The sequence below is a fragment of the Scylla paramamosain genome, chromosome 13 (genome assembly GCF_035594125.1).
Source record: "Scylla paramamosain isolate STU-SP2022 chromosome 13, ASM3559412v1, whole genome shotgun sequence".
Taxonomy (NCBI): domain Eukaryota; kingdom Metazoa; phylum Arthropoda; class Malacostraca; order Decapoda; family Portunidae; genus Scylla; species Scylla paramamosain.
Window position 1 is genome coordinate 2,695,001 of NC_087163.1, and position 12,500 is coordinate 2,707,500.

The 12,500-nt window shown below is 42.7% G+C and overlaps 1 long non-coding RNA gene across 1 annotated transcript in view; it reads left to right on the forward strand.

Annotated features, from left to right (window-relative positions):
- The first annotated feature begins 6,606 nt into the window (after positions 1-6,606).
- The window catches only part of LOC135106328 (uncharacterized), a 42,591-nt gene continuing 36,697 nt past the window's right edge, over positions 6,607-12,500 (forward strand). Inside the window, exon 1 of the long non-coding RNA XR_010271266.1 lies at positions 6,607-7,460. This is a non-coding gene — a long non-coding RNA (uncharacterized LOC135106328). The remainder of the gene's footprint in view (positions 7,461-12,500) is intronic.

Sequence of the window (12,500 nt, forward strand, 5' to 3'; positions counted from 1 at the left end):
ACAGAGGTGGCGGGAAGTCACTCTCCTTGGTCCCCAGTGTACATTACGGAGGTGCGGGAAGAGTTGAGAAGAGTTTAGTGCAGTGTTGGTAATAAAGATACACACTCATCACCTTATTAACCCTTTCACTCCTATGATCTTCCTTCGCTGGCCTTCGTAACACTATAGAAGAAAATATTAAGTGAGAGCACCTGGAAGAAGAGAGAGAGGACTGAAAGTTGATTCTGTCTTTACACTGCAGGGCTGTTTGCAAGACTTTAGCACAGAAATAACCTCAGAAAAGTTAAAGGTTTTGAAGGGAATAGTTTGTCTAGTAGTGAGAAAGTTAAACGTCTCTTCTTGACTACTCTTGTGGGAAGTTATTCAAGTGAGTTTATTTATTTATTTATTTATTTATTTATTTATTTATTTATTATTTTTTTATTTATTTTTTTGTAGTGATGGTTTGACATGGATTTTTTTTTATTTTTACATCAGCGACGAGAAAACATCAACGAGAACTCGGCTTATCAGTTGCGCCATTTGGAAATTTAACAAAGGTTCTTCATCAACAATGGGAAAAAAAAGACCCGTGGGAGGTTGACAAGACACACATTCTGAAACACTGCGCCACACCTCCACCATTTCGAAAGGTTCTAGTTGAAGCTGCACGGGTTTTCAGGAATGTCTTTACGGCTTTAGTGACAGATTAATAAGATTTCTGTATTATTTAAGGGAGAAACAGCCTTGGGAGCCCGGCTAATTGTGTCTCTTTGAAAGCAGTCGTGGTGAAGAGCAAGGCGTCTCTGAATACGGACCACGGGAGAAATGAAGGAAGAAACGAAGTGAAAGGGAATTATGTAAGGAGGAAAGGAGGAAAGAAGAAAAGGAAGAGAGGAATGAAGTGTGATATATGAAAAAAAGTCTTCGAAAGCCCAAAATATTTCAGAATAAAAGCCAAAGTGAAAAAAAAACATTTGTCATTATCGTTTTGTTGCAGTCACAAATGAAAATCCTCAGAATATTGTGTAAAAGTTTAGAGGTTAGAGGACAGATGGGCAGACAGACAGACAGACAGACAGACAGACAGACAAACATACGCCTCAGTGCCACCTCTCTATCTGTCGACAGTGTTGCCAAATGTTTTGCCCGTCACTCATTCCTGGTTCGCTCTTGCTGCTGCCATGCCACGTTTACTCTTGTCCTCTTCTACCCTTCCTCCTCCTTCTCGTCCTCTTATTCGTCCTCTTCCTCTTCCTCTTCCACGTCTTCGCTCTCTTTCCACCTAAGTTCTATGTGTTTTTTTTCTCATCTTTTTTTTTTCTTTTCTTTTTATGGTGTAACTAGGGAAGGAAAATAAAGTACCAAATAAAGATATAAAAAATAAGGGAAGAATATGAGGATACACAGGATAAATAAATGATAGAGGAATGAGTGAGTGAGTGAGTGAGTGAATGAATGAATGAATGAATGAAGGGAAAAGAGATACAGCAACGTATCCGAAAATATTTAAATAAAGGGAGAAAAAATCGGAACACTTGTGAAGAAAATAAATAAAAAATACGTCGAGTTTGAACTAACAATAAAGAAAAAGAGAAAAAGCGAGGCGCGTCGCACACAAAAAAGAAAAAAAATTAAACCCAACATTAAACAAAATAAACAAATACATGAATAACATAAAAAGGAGAAGTACGAGGACGAGGCAACACACACACACACACACACACACACACACACACACACACACACACACACACACACACACACACACACACACACACACACACACACACACACACGGATGAACCAAAGAGAAGAAGAGGAACGAACGAACGAACGAGAGAGAGAGAGAGAGAGAGAGAGAGAGAGAGAGAGAGAGAGAGAGAGAGAGAGAGAGAGAGAGAGAGAGAGAGAGAGAGAACACAAACCCAGAGAAAGAGAAGGAATAGAAGGAGGAGGAAGAAGAAGACGAGGAGGAGGAGGAAGATTAGGTTAGGTCTCCGTCCGCCACACCTTCACGTCGTCAGTATATATGATGCGAGATCAAATCAACAGTAAGTAGCTATTGCCGGGACGACCATCAGGGGGCCACGGATCCTCCCTCTGTAATTTGGACCTAATCGCTGTCTTCTCGGGCTGTTAATGGGACCTGATCGGGGCGGGGCTGTCTGTCGGGCTGTCGGTCGAGGTGAAGCTGAGGTTAGGTGCGGGAGAGACGGAATGCGAGGCTGGAGTAGGGTGAAGGAGTGGCGGAGTAAAGGAGTGGGGCCAGAGGGCGGTGAGTTGTGATTACCGATTGATGGGGAGATAAGAGACAGCACGAGACAGCGATATGGACAGGAGTGCTGGTTTTGATGGTCGGGGAGACACGCGGGCTGAGGGATGAGGCATGAAGAGGGACGCGGTGATGGGCGGGAGCTGCTAATCATATCAAGATGAATGACAGATAGTGCTACGCTTTGAGAGATTGCTAAACACACACACACACACACACACACACACACACACACACACACACACACACACACACACACACACAGTATAGGGAGAGAGAGAGAGAGAGAGAGAGAGAGAGAGAGAGAGAGAGAGAGAGAGAGAGAGGGATGTCTTGCGCTGTTACCAGATCGACGCACCAAGACTGATGACACGTAATGGTTTCTCAATAGATATAAAAAAAAGAGATATATACAGAAGCCTTTGTGTTGACGGCTGTACAAGAAAGACCCAAGAGGAGGAGGAGGAGGAGGAGGAGGAGGAGGAGGAGGGGACTTTGAAGTGACAGAGTGAGTGGCTTGGTGAAGGGAAGGACGGCCGGCCACACATCACCAGGAGCCGCGGCGTGTGGTGGTGAAGGAGTTTTCTGGCCTCGTTTATAATGCATCGTGAATGTATCGTGTTCTCGTTTTCTTTTGGCACCATTGATGTGGAGGCATTGAGGCGCTGCATGTACGTATCATTTTATTGCATCATTTTTTCTCGCCCTCTCCCTTTCCCCGGCAACATCATCGTCGTCTTTGTCCTCGCACTAACAGAAGGAAGGACGGATTTACTGAACGATTTTGTGAGGAAGGGAGGAATAAGAGCGATGATAATGTGATAGGATGGAAAAGTAGGGTATAAGAATAAGTATGGAAATGAAAACATGTATCTGTAGAAGGAATAGAAATGATAATAATAAGGATACGATGAAAGAACGCCAGATAGAAGGAAAAGCACTGAACTGAAAGGAGATATCTACCGAAGGAATAGAAGCAATGATGATAATGATAGGGTGAAAGAGAAATATAGAAGGAGAAGCTTGGGACTAAAAACCGATATCTACTGAGGTAATAGAAGCAATAATAATGATAACAGGATGGAAGGAAAGGAATAAAAAAGATTGAAGGAAAAGCAGGGAAGTAAAAGAACATATTTATCGAAGGGTGTCATTGGAGGAAAAGAGGAAATAATAAAGATGGTAATGATGATAATAAGAAGAGATAGGATGAGAAAAAATATAGAGGTTAAATTTGCTTTACTTTCTTTCATCGCGATTATAAAGACTGGCTTTCTTTAACGACCTTTTATTGTAGTGACGGTGTTGCTGCTACTACTACTACTACTACTACTACTACTACTACTACTACTACTACTACTACTACTACTACTACTACTACTACTATCTTTGTATTTCTAAGGAGTTATAGTGAATTTCTGAACTACTACTACTACTACTACTACATCCACCACCACCACCACCACCACCACCACCACCACAACTGCAACCGCCCATGACACACCCACATCATCACCACCTTCATTATCTGCACATCATCACCCACAATGCATCACCATCATCACCAGCCAGCCACGCCACCGCCTCCATCACCACCACCATCACCACCACCATCACCACTCCGCACCAAACCCTTCATGGTCGGACACGGAACGCAAAAACTAACCTGTAATTCTCCTCCTCCTCCTCCTCCTCCTCCTCCTCCTCCTCCTCCTCCTCCTCCTCCTCCTCCTCCTCCTCCTCCTCCTCCTCCTCCTTACCTTTTGCTTTGCTGTTTCTCTCAGGTCTAATTTGTATCCAGATCTCTCTCTCTCTCTCTCTCTCTCTCTCTCTCTCTCTCTCTCTCTCTCTCTCTCTCTCTCTCTCTCTCTCTCTCTCTCTCTCTCTCTCTCTCTCTCTCTCTCTCTCTCTCTCTCTTCCTTCCAATTGGATTCGCAACCGGAAGTAGTTTATAGTGACGCGACGCCTCCTAAATTTGATCTTTTTAATCTGCCTTCATATTGTTGTTTCTCCTTTTTTTACTCCCCTCCCCCCCTCTCTCTCTCTCTCTCTCTCTCTCTCTCTCTCTCTCTCTCTCTCTCTCTCTCTCTCTCTCTCTCTCTCTCTCTCTCTCTCTCTCTCTCTCTCTCTCTCTCTCTCTCTCTCTCCGGGTGTATCATGTGAGTGACTGTGTTTCAATTTAGGTTTATAAATTCTAGTTTATTTTAGGGGTATCTTTTTTTTTTATTTCATTCACGCTTAGTGTATATATGTATATATATATATTCTTTTTTTTTTCCGAGGGAGTTACAGTAATACGCGTTTCAGGGAGATTAAAAAGTGCAAATGGAAAGTGGACTGAGTTTGACGGAGTTGATGAAAATATACGTATGAAAATGAATCAGACAAAACAAAACCATAAAAAAGAATAAATAAATAAATAAATCGTGCTTGAAATTGATAATACAAAGAAAAAATAAATAAATAAAATAGATAAACAAATAATCAAGAAAGATACTGATTAGAACTTTTATCTCCCAGCACTGCATCCATTTTTAAATTCAACAATGATAATACCGACGCTCTTAATTTACAAACGAATTCTCCTGTGTTTCTTTTTCTCCTTTATTTTTTTATTTATTTATTTATTTTTTAACTTTTTCTTGGTATTATTCAAGGTTAAGATTTACGCCCAAGGGAGAATTTGCCTCACGTTTGCGTCTCCCAGTCAGTAGCGCCCTTAGTGTTAAGTTGGTCCCGTGAGGCGTGGCACTGGCCGGCTGCTGTTGGGAGGGCGTGAGGACGTGCAGGAAGTGGGCGGGAGGACAGTGAAGGGTGTGAAGGAATGAAGGAGAAGCAAAGAAGTATTGTGCTGTTGTGTGCCGGCTTGTCCTCCTGCTGTGTGGCCTTTTGTGCTGCGAGGAGGACACACACACACACACACACACACACACACACACACACACACACACACACGGGAGCAGCAGTAATGGCGGGCGTTCGTATATCAGTGGGATTGCTGGATTCCAACTAATATTTATGCGGGCCGGTGCGGGTGTGGCGGTCGCGTGTGTGGCGCGAAGCATTAGTGACCGAGGCTGTGTGTTTCCGTGTGGGGACAGTCAGAGAGAGTGACACTAACCCCACTAATCCTCCCTCCTCCCCTACCCCCCTTAGACTCCCCTACTTGCTTTCCTCCTCTTTTCTAAGCATTATTTTTCTGTGTGTCTCCTATTTCCCTTACACATCCTTACTTTTTTTCTTCCTCTTTTTCTAAGCATTATTCTTCATTGTATCTGTATTCCCTTCCCCTCCTATCTTTCCTTTTCTAATCTCTATATCTTCCTCTTATTCTATTCTTATTCTCTATTCTATTCTTCACTGTACCTCTGTCCTTCCTTATTCTAAATTGCTTCTATTTCACCAGCTTTCAACACCACCCACGTTTCATTCTCTCTGGCTCCTCTTTATGATTAATTCTTCACACTCTGCCTCTGTTCCTCTTTATTCTCTTACCTTCTATGCTTCTTTTATCAAACGTTCTCCTAACCCTGCTCCTTTCTGATGATAAGCTTTTTTTTTATCATTATTATTATCTCTGTCTCTCCTTTCCTAATTCAAAACCTCTTATGTCTTTCCTTTATCAAACTTTCACCCGTTACTTTTTGAATATAAGCCATTTTCACTACCTATATATTTCTCTATTCCTTATCATTCTAAATAATTTCTGTCTCTTGCGTATATAACGTTAATCTAGTCCTGAACCTTTCTAACGCTGTCATTTTTACTTCTTCAATTCCTGTCTCTCTGATTCTAAACCCTTTTTATATCTACGCCCCCAAAAAAACTCGTTATCTAGTTTTGCACCTTCCTAACTTCTCTGCGTTCACCTTAGACATCTTCATTACACTTCCTCCCTTCTGTTTAAGCCCCATTCCTCACCACCTCCTCTCCCTCTGTGTTTAAGTCACCCTTCCCCCATTCCCTCCTCTTGGACCCTCTTCTACTGCCTCCTCAGTCCCTCTAAGCTCAACCCTTTCATTCCTTCCCCTTAATCCTCGTAACTGTGTCTACCTAGATTCTCTCTCTCTCTCTCTCTCTCTCTCTCTCTCTCTCTCTCTCTCTCTCTCTCTCTCTCTCTCTCTCTCTCTCTCTCTCTCTCTCTCTCTCTCTCTCTCTCTCTCGTCTTTGGCACTGTATCACCATGCATGACACTGCCACCTCTCTCTCTCTCTCTCTCTCTCTCTCTCTCTCTCTCTCTCTCTCTCTCTCTCTCTCTCTCTCTCTCTCTCTCTCTCTCTCTCTCTGTCCTCATTCTCATCATGCCTTTTAGTACCCATCAAGTTCTTTTGTCACATTGTCTTCTCTCTCTCTCTCTCTCTCTCTCTCTCTCTCTCTCTCTCTCTCTCTCTCTCTCTCTCTCTCTCTCTCTCTCTCTCTCTCTCTCTCTCTCTCTCTCTCTGGTAAAAAGGAATAATGGAATGAAAAGTTTAGTGGTGTATTTTAATGGATAGATAAAATAAGGGAGAATAAACAGATGAATAGATTGGTGGACATACAAATAGTTAGGAAAACAGACTAATGGATATGAATAGCCTATAGATATATACACCCCGCCCATAAAGCAGTGACTAATAAATACCTGCCGATTTATGTATACTGTTTAGGCACACACACACACACACACACACACACACACACACACACACACACACACACACACACACACACACACACACACACACACACACACACACACACACACACACACACTGATAGATTGGTAGATGAATAGATAATTTTTTTTTATTTACAGCAAGGTATGGCACAAATATTATAGATATGTAGAGTAGATAGATGATTTTTAATAAGTTGGAAATTCAGAAATATATTAAAAAAAAATGTGGTAGAGTTGTACGCAATATTCTCCATTAGACTTTATTTAACATTACAAATATCAATTTTCACTATACGAGGATTTACATAATTGGCTGTTTGTATCTGTCATTCTCTCTCTCTCTCTCTCTCTCTCTCTCTCTCTCTCTCTCTCTCTCTCTCTCTCTCTCTCTCTCTCTCTCTCTCTCTCTCTCTCTCTCTCTCTCTCTCTCTCTCTCTCTCTCTCTCTCTCTCTCTTGACTAATGATTCCCCTCCCCACACAGGTAAGCAGTCACCTGGCTCCTCCCCGGCGACGCACCTGGCCCAGATTACCATGAATGACGTGGTAAAGTACGTTTCTTCTTCTCTTTACGCATTGCCTTGTCCTTTCCTCCCTTCTGTTTAATGGTTTTTCCCGGCAGGTAGTGAGGGAAGGCTAGGTGAGGTTAGGTGAGGTTAGGTTTAGTTGGCTTGGGTTAGGTTAGGTTGGGTTGGGTTAGGTTTGGTTGGTTTGGGTTAGTTTAGGTGAGGTTGGGTTAGGTTTGGTAGGGTTGTGTTAGGTTAGGTGAGGTTTGGTTAGGTTTGGTTGGCTTGGGTTAGGTTAGGTTGGGTTAAGTTGGGTTTTATCTCGAGGCATTCACTTAAATTGGATAATAAGCTGAGTTGGGTTTGGTTGGTTTAAGTTAGCTTGGGTTGGGTTAATTCTGTTTGGGTTTTAGTTAAGTTTTGTTACATTAGGCTAGGTTAAGTTGGGTTTAGTTACGCTGGATTAGGTTGGGTTGGGTTTGGATAAGTTGGGTTAGGTTGGGTTAGGTTATGTAGAAGTATTTTGTAAATTAGATTTATATTTTTCACACTTACGGTGGTTCGATTTTTATAATACTTTAATGATAGGTTAGGTTAAAGTTACATTAATTTAGGATAGATTAGGTTACATTAATTTAGGTTAGTTCAGGTAATGTTTGAGGAAAGGGTTAAGAGATTTCTCAACACTTATGATAGGTCAAATTTTAAGATAATTTTTGATACTGGTTTCATTTAATCTCGTGTGCTAGATAAGACAGCCTTAATGATTGCTTTCTTCTGATGTGTGTGTCGTAATCCTAGTTAATAGTTAGGTCTTAGTATACAATTGATGTAATTTTCACTTAGGAAACGTGTAATTAGTGGTAGATGGCTGTGTATAGTTGTAGCTTTTTTTTCTCTCTCGAACTCTGTGTTTTTTTTTTTTCCTACGTGTCTTGATTCTGTAGGTTCCAAATATTCATGAAATTTAATGTTTTCTTTCTTTTCTTTAGAATTAAAAACATCTATGTACGTTTTCACTTCTCAAATTCAAGTGTGATGGTGTGATATGTAACCAATTAATTTTATCCACCAATTGCTCGTATGTTCAAAATGAAAAAGAAAAAAAAACACATATGTTATAACTATATTTGCATTTCTCCCATATATTAAAGTGCAGGATAGATATGTGTGTGTGTGTGTGTGTGTGTGTGTGTGTGTGTGTGTGTGTGTGTGTGTGTGTGTGTGTGTGTGTGTGTGTGTAGGCGCTGGGGTCAGAGGGCCACTACTCACACAGAACATGAAGCGAACACGGCTCGTATCCTGGTTCTCACATGTGCGGGGGGCGAGGAGGAGGAGGAGGAGGGGGAGGAGGATGAGTTGGGGGAGATGAGGGTATTGAGGGGAAGACAAGAGGAGGGCAGAAGAAATAGTGTGTGGCCCTACAAGAAAGAAGGAATAAGGGAGATAAAGAGAAGGAAGGACTAGAGATGGAAGGCATACAGTGAGAGACAGGGAATAAAGGGAGGAAGAAAGAGCTACAGTAAAAGAGGGAAGAGGCGGAGGGAAAAAAGCCGTAAGGACGCATTTCACCTAAAATCGAGGCACAGAAAGTCATTACGCTCGCTGATCCTTATGACCTGAGGTGCTTTGTCCTCCCTCCATCCCTCCATCCCTCCCTCCATCCCTCCATCCCTCCATTCCTCCAGCCTTCCCTTCATCCCTTCCTCCCTCAAGCCTTCCTTCCTTCCTTTCTTTCCCTCCATTCCTTTGCTTTCAGACTTTTCCTTCGTTCTTTTGAGAGAGAGAGAGAGAGAGAGAGAGAGAGAGAGAGAGAGAGAGAGAGAGAGAGAGAGAGAGAGAGAGAGAGAGAGATGCAATACCGACGAAATGAAGGATGTAAGGAAAGGAGGAAGGAGTGAAGGAAAGAGGCGAAAGACTTGAGAGGAAACAGTGGGAGGAAAGGAGACAAGGGTGAGGGAAACTAAGAGAGAAAGGAGAAGGAATGAAAAAAAAAAGTGGAAGGAAAGTGTAAATGTAGATAAAGGAAAGGAACCAAGAGAGAGAGAGAGAGAGAGAGAGAGAGAGAGAGAGAGAGAGAGAGAGAGAGAGAGAGAGAGAGAGAGCTTGATATTGAGACTAGACACACTACATCATGGCGGGAGACCAAGACAGCAAGTCGCAGTCGGCGTGCGATGATAATTTTGCAGGTGTGTGAGAGTTACGAGGGAGAGGGAGAGGAGAGAGGGAGTGGGAGAGAGAGAGAGAGGGGGGAGGGAGGAGGAGGAGGAGGTGGAGGAGGGTCGGCTGCCAAATGTACGATGAAACCTCCTCGCCGCGTGACCCCTTCCTCCTCCTCCTCCTCCTCCTCCTCCTCCTCCAAGTCTTCCTTTCTTCCTTCCTTCACCTCCATCATGACTTCTTGATTATATTTTTAGTTTTTATTATCTCTCTCTTTCTTCTCTACGTACTTGTGGTTCTATTTTATTTGTAATTTATTCGTCTCTTGCATACAATATTTCCTTACTTCTTCTCCCTCCTCCTCCTCCTCCTCCTCCTCCTACCGTCTATATTTTTCTCATTCTTATGGTTTATCACTCACGATTTATATCTGAGGAAGAAAACGTGATCTACATGCACTCACAGAAAACGGGGCTTGGTTCCCTTCCTATGCAATAAGAACTGCGCCTCGTAAATACATGAAAGGGTTAAATAAATAGATCAAGGCGAACAGGTGTGAATAAATAGTGAAAATGAATAGGTGTGAATATAGTGATCAGGTGAATGTATTGTAAGTAATGTTTTGAAGGTAATTTACGTATCAGTGGATTAAAAATAAATAAATAAATAAATGGAAAAAAGGAAGTTTATTTATTTACTGATTAACACATGAGAGAGAAAAGAACTAAATTAATGAGTTGTTTTAATTTCTCTCTTATCAGCTTTTTTTATCCCATTTCATTATTTATTTCATCATTTATCAAGTATTTTTCTCACCTACAGTTTCTTTTTATTCTGAAGCGAGGCAAGCTTTCATTAAATTGAGTTGTTTGGTTGATTGTTTTTTTTCTTTCTCTCTCTCTCTCTCTCCTCTTAATTTTATGTTCTTTCCTTTTATTATCAACTTCTTCCTCTTCCTGATTTACCGTTCATTCTTCGTTCGTCGTCGTCATTTTTCTTGTGTCCTTTTCTTCTTCCTTCTTCATTTTCTTCTCATATTTTTAACTCCCTTTTCAGTTTCTCCTTTTCGTAAGTCTTCATTTTCTCCTCTCCTTCGTAACTCCCTCTTCAGTTCCTCCTCCTTTTCCCAACTCTTCATTTTCTCCTCCTCTTCTTCTTAACTCCTTAATTTTCTCTTCCTTTCCTTATCTCTTCCTCCTCTCATTCTGTTCTTAACTCGTCTTTTCTAAACTCGTATTCTTAACTCAGTTTTAATTTTATTTTCTTCCTAAATCTGTCTCTGTCTGTCTGTCTGTCTGTCTGGTTGTATGTATCTGTTTTTGTGTGTCTGTATGTCTGTCTGCTTCTCTGTCTGTCAGTTTTTGTGTCTTTGTTTATATGTATGTATGTATGTATGTATGTATGTATGTATGTACGTCTTTCTGTCTCTCAGTCTTAATTTTCTTCTACGAGTATGTTATGCCTTCAGTGTTGTGTATAAAATATATACTCTCTCTCTCTCTCTCTCTCTCTCTCTCTCTCTCTCTCTCTCTCTCTCTCTCTCTCTCTCTCTCTCTCTCTCTCTCTCTCTCTCTCTCTCTCTCATATCCCCATACCGCTCCCTCCCACCACCACCACCACCACCACCACCACCCCCGCACGCACGCACCCCCCGTGACACTCCTCGGCGGGGTCGTGCGGGGATCTCCGTGCTCACCTGAACATACATCACGCCAGGTACAAGCGGGTCGAGTGTATATATATTTAAATTCATTATAATTTATTCTTACACGGGACAGAGGCATTAGCAGGGCGCGTAGCCTCGTGATGGACGGGGCCGTGGGCGGGCGGGGGAGAAGGCGCGGCGGCGGTGATGGTGGTGGTGGTGGGGAGCCAGATAGAACAAGGCGGGGGAGGAAGGTGGGGAGGTAGATACAACAACACTTAAGTATGGAGCAGCGAGGTGGGGGGAGGAGAATGAAGGACTGTGGAGGGGGCGGTAAAGGGGTGCAGTGGTGTAGAATAGAACAAGAGCGGGGTGAAGGATGGTCCAGGGGTGGTAAGGTAACAGATCAAGGCTGGGGTGAAGGGGTGAGTTCTGTCAGGGGTATAGAGGGGTGTAGGAAGGGATGCGAGAGGTGAAGAGAGGTAGACAGGTGTGCATTGGGGAGTTATTCAAGGCGCAGGGGTGAATGGAGGTTGACAGGTGTGCAGGGGTGAAGAAAATTAACTAAGGAAGGATGGTAGGGGTGTAAGGGGTGAGAGGAAGATAGGCAGGGGTGAAGAAAGAGTACTAAGGGAGAATGCTAGGGGTGTAGGGAGCTTGGCAAGGTATGTACGGAGTGAAAGGGGTAAAGGAAGGGAACTGTTTAGAGATTGTATGGGAGAGGAAAAAAACGAGAGTACATATTAGTAATTTATTCAAGGGTAAGTATTTCTGAGAAGGGCCACAGAGAGAGAGAGAGAGAGAGAGAGAGAGAGAGAGAGAGAGAGAGAGAGAGAGAGAGAGAGAGAGAGAGAGAGAGAGAGAGAGAGAGAGAGAGATTAGGTAGTTAGATCCAGGTGAGATTGAAGATTGGCTATCAGACAAATTAACGGACAGGTAAAAACACGTGTAGCTAAATATGGTGAATAAGAAGATAGCCATAATATGCTTTTTTCCTCCTCTCCCTCTCCCTCTCTCCCAGCCTCTCCCTCTCCCTCTCTCTTTCTCTCTCTCTCTCTCTCTCTGAAGTGTACAGCGAGACTAACAGATAAAAGGAACATAGACAGGTAACATGCACAGGTAAGAAAGACAGGTGTGAGAGAGGGGAGAGATAGACAGGTGAACAGGTGAAGGGGGAAGACAGGTAAGGTGAGAGGGGGGAGAGGAGACAGGTAGATCATCCAAGACAGCCGCTCAGTAGGGAGGGAGAGAAGGGAGAGTGCAGAGAAAGGAAGAGGAGT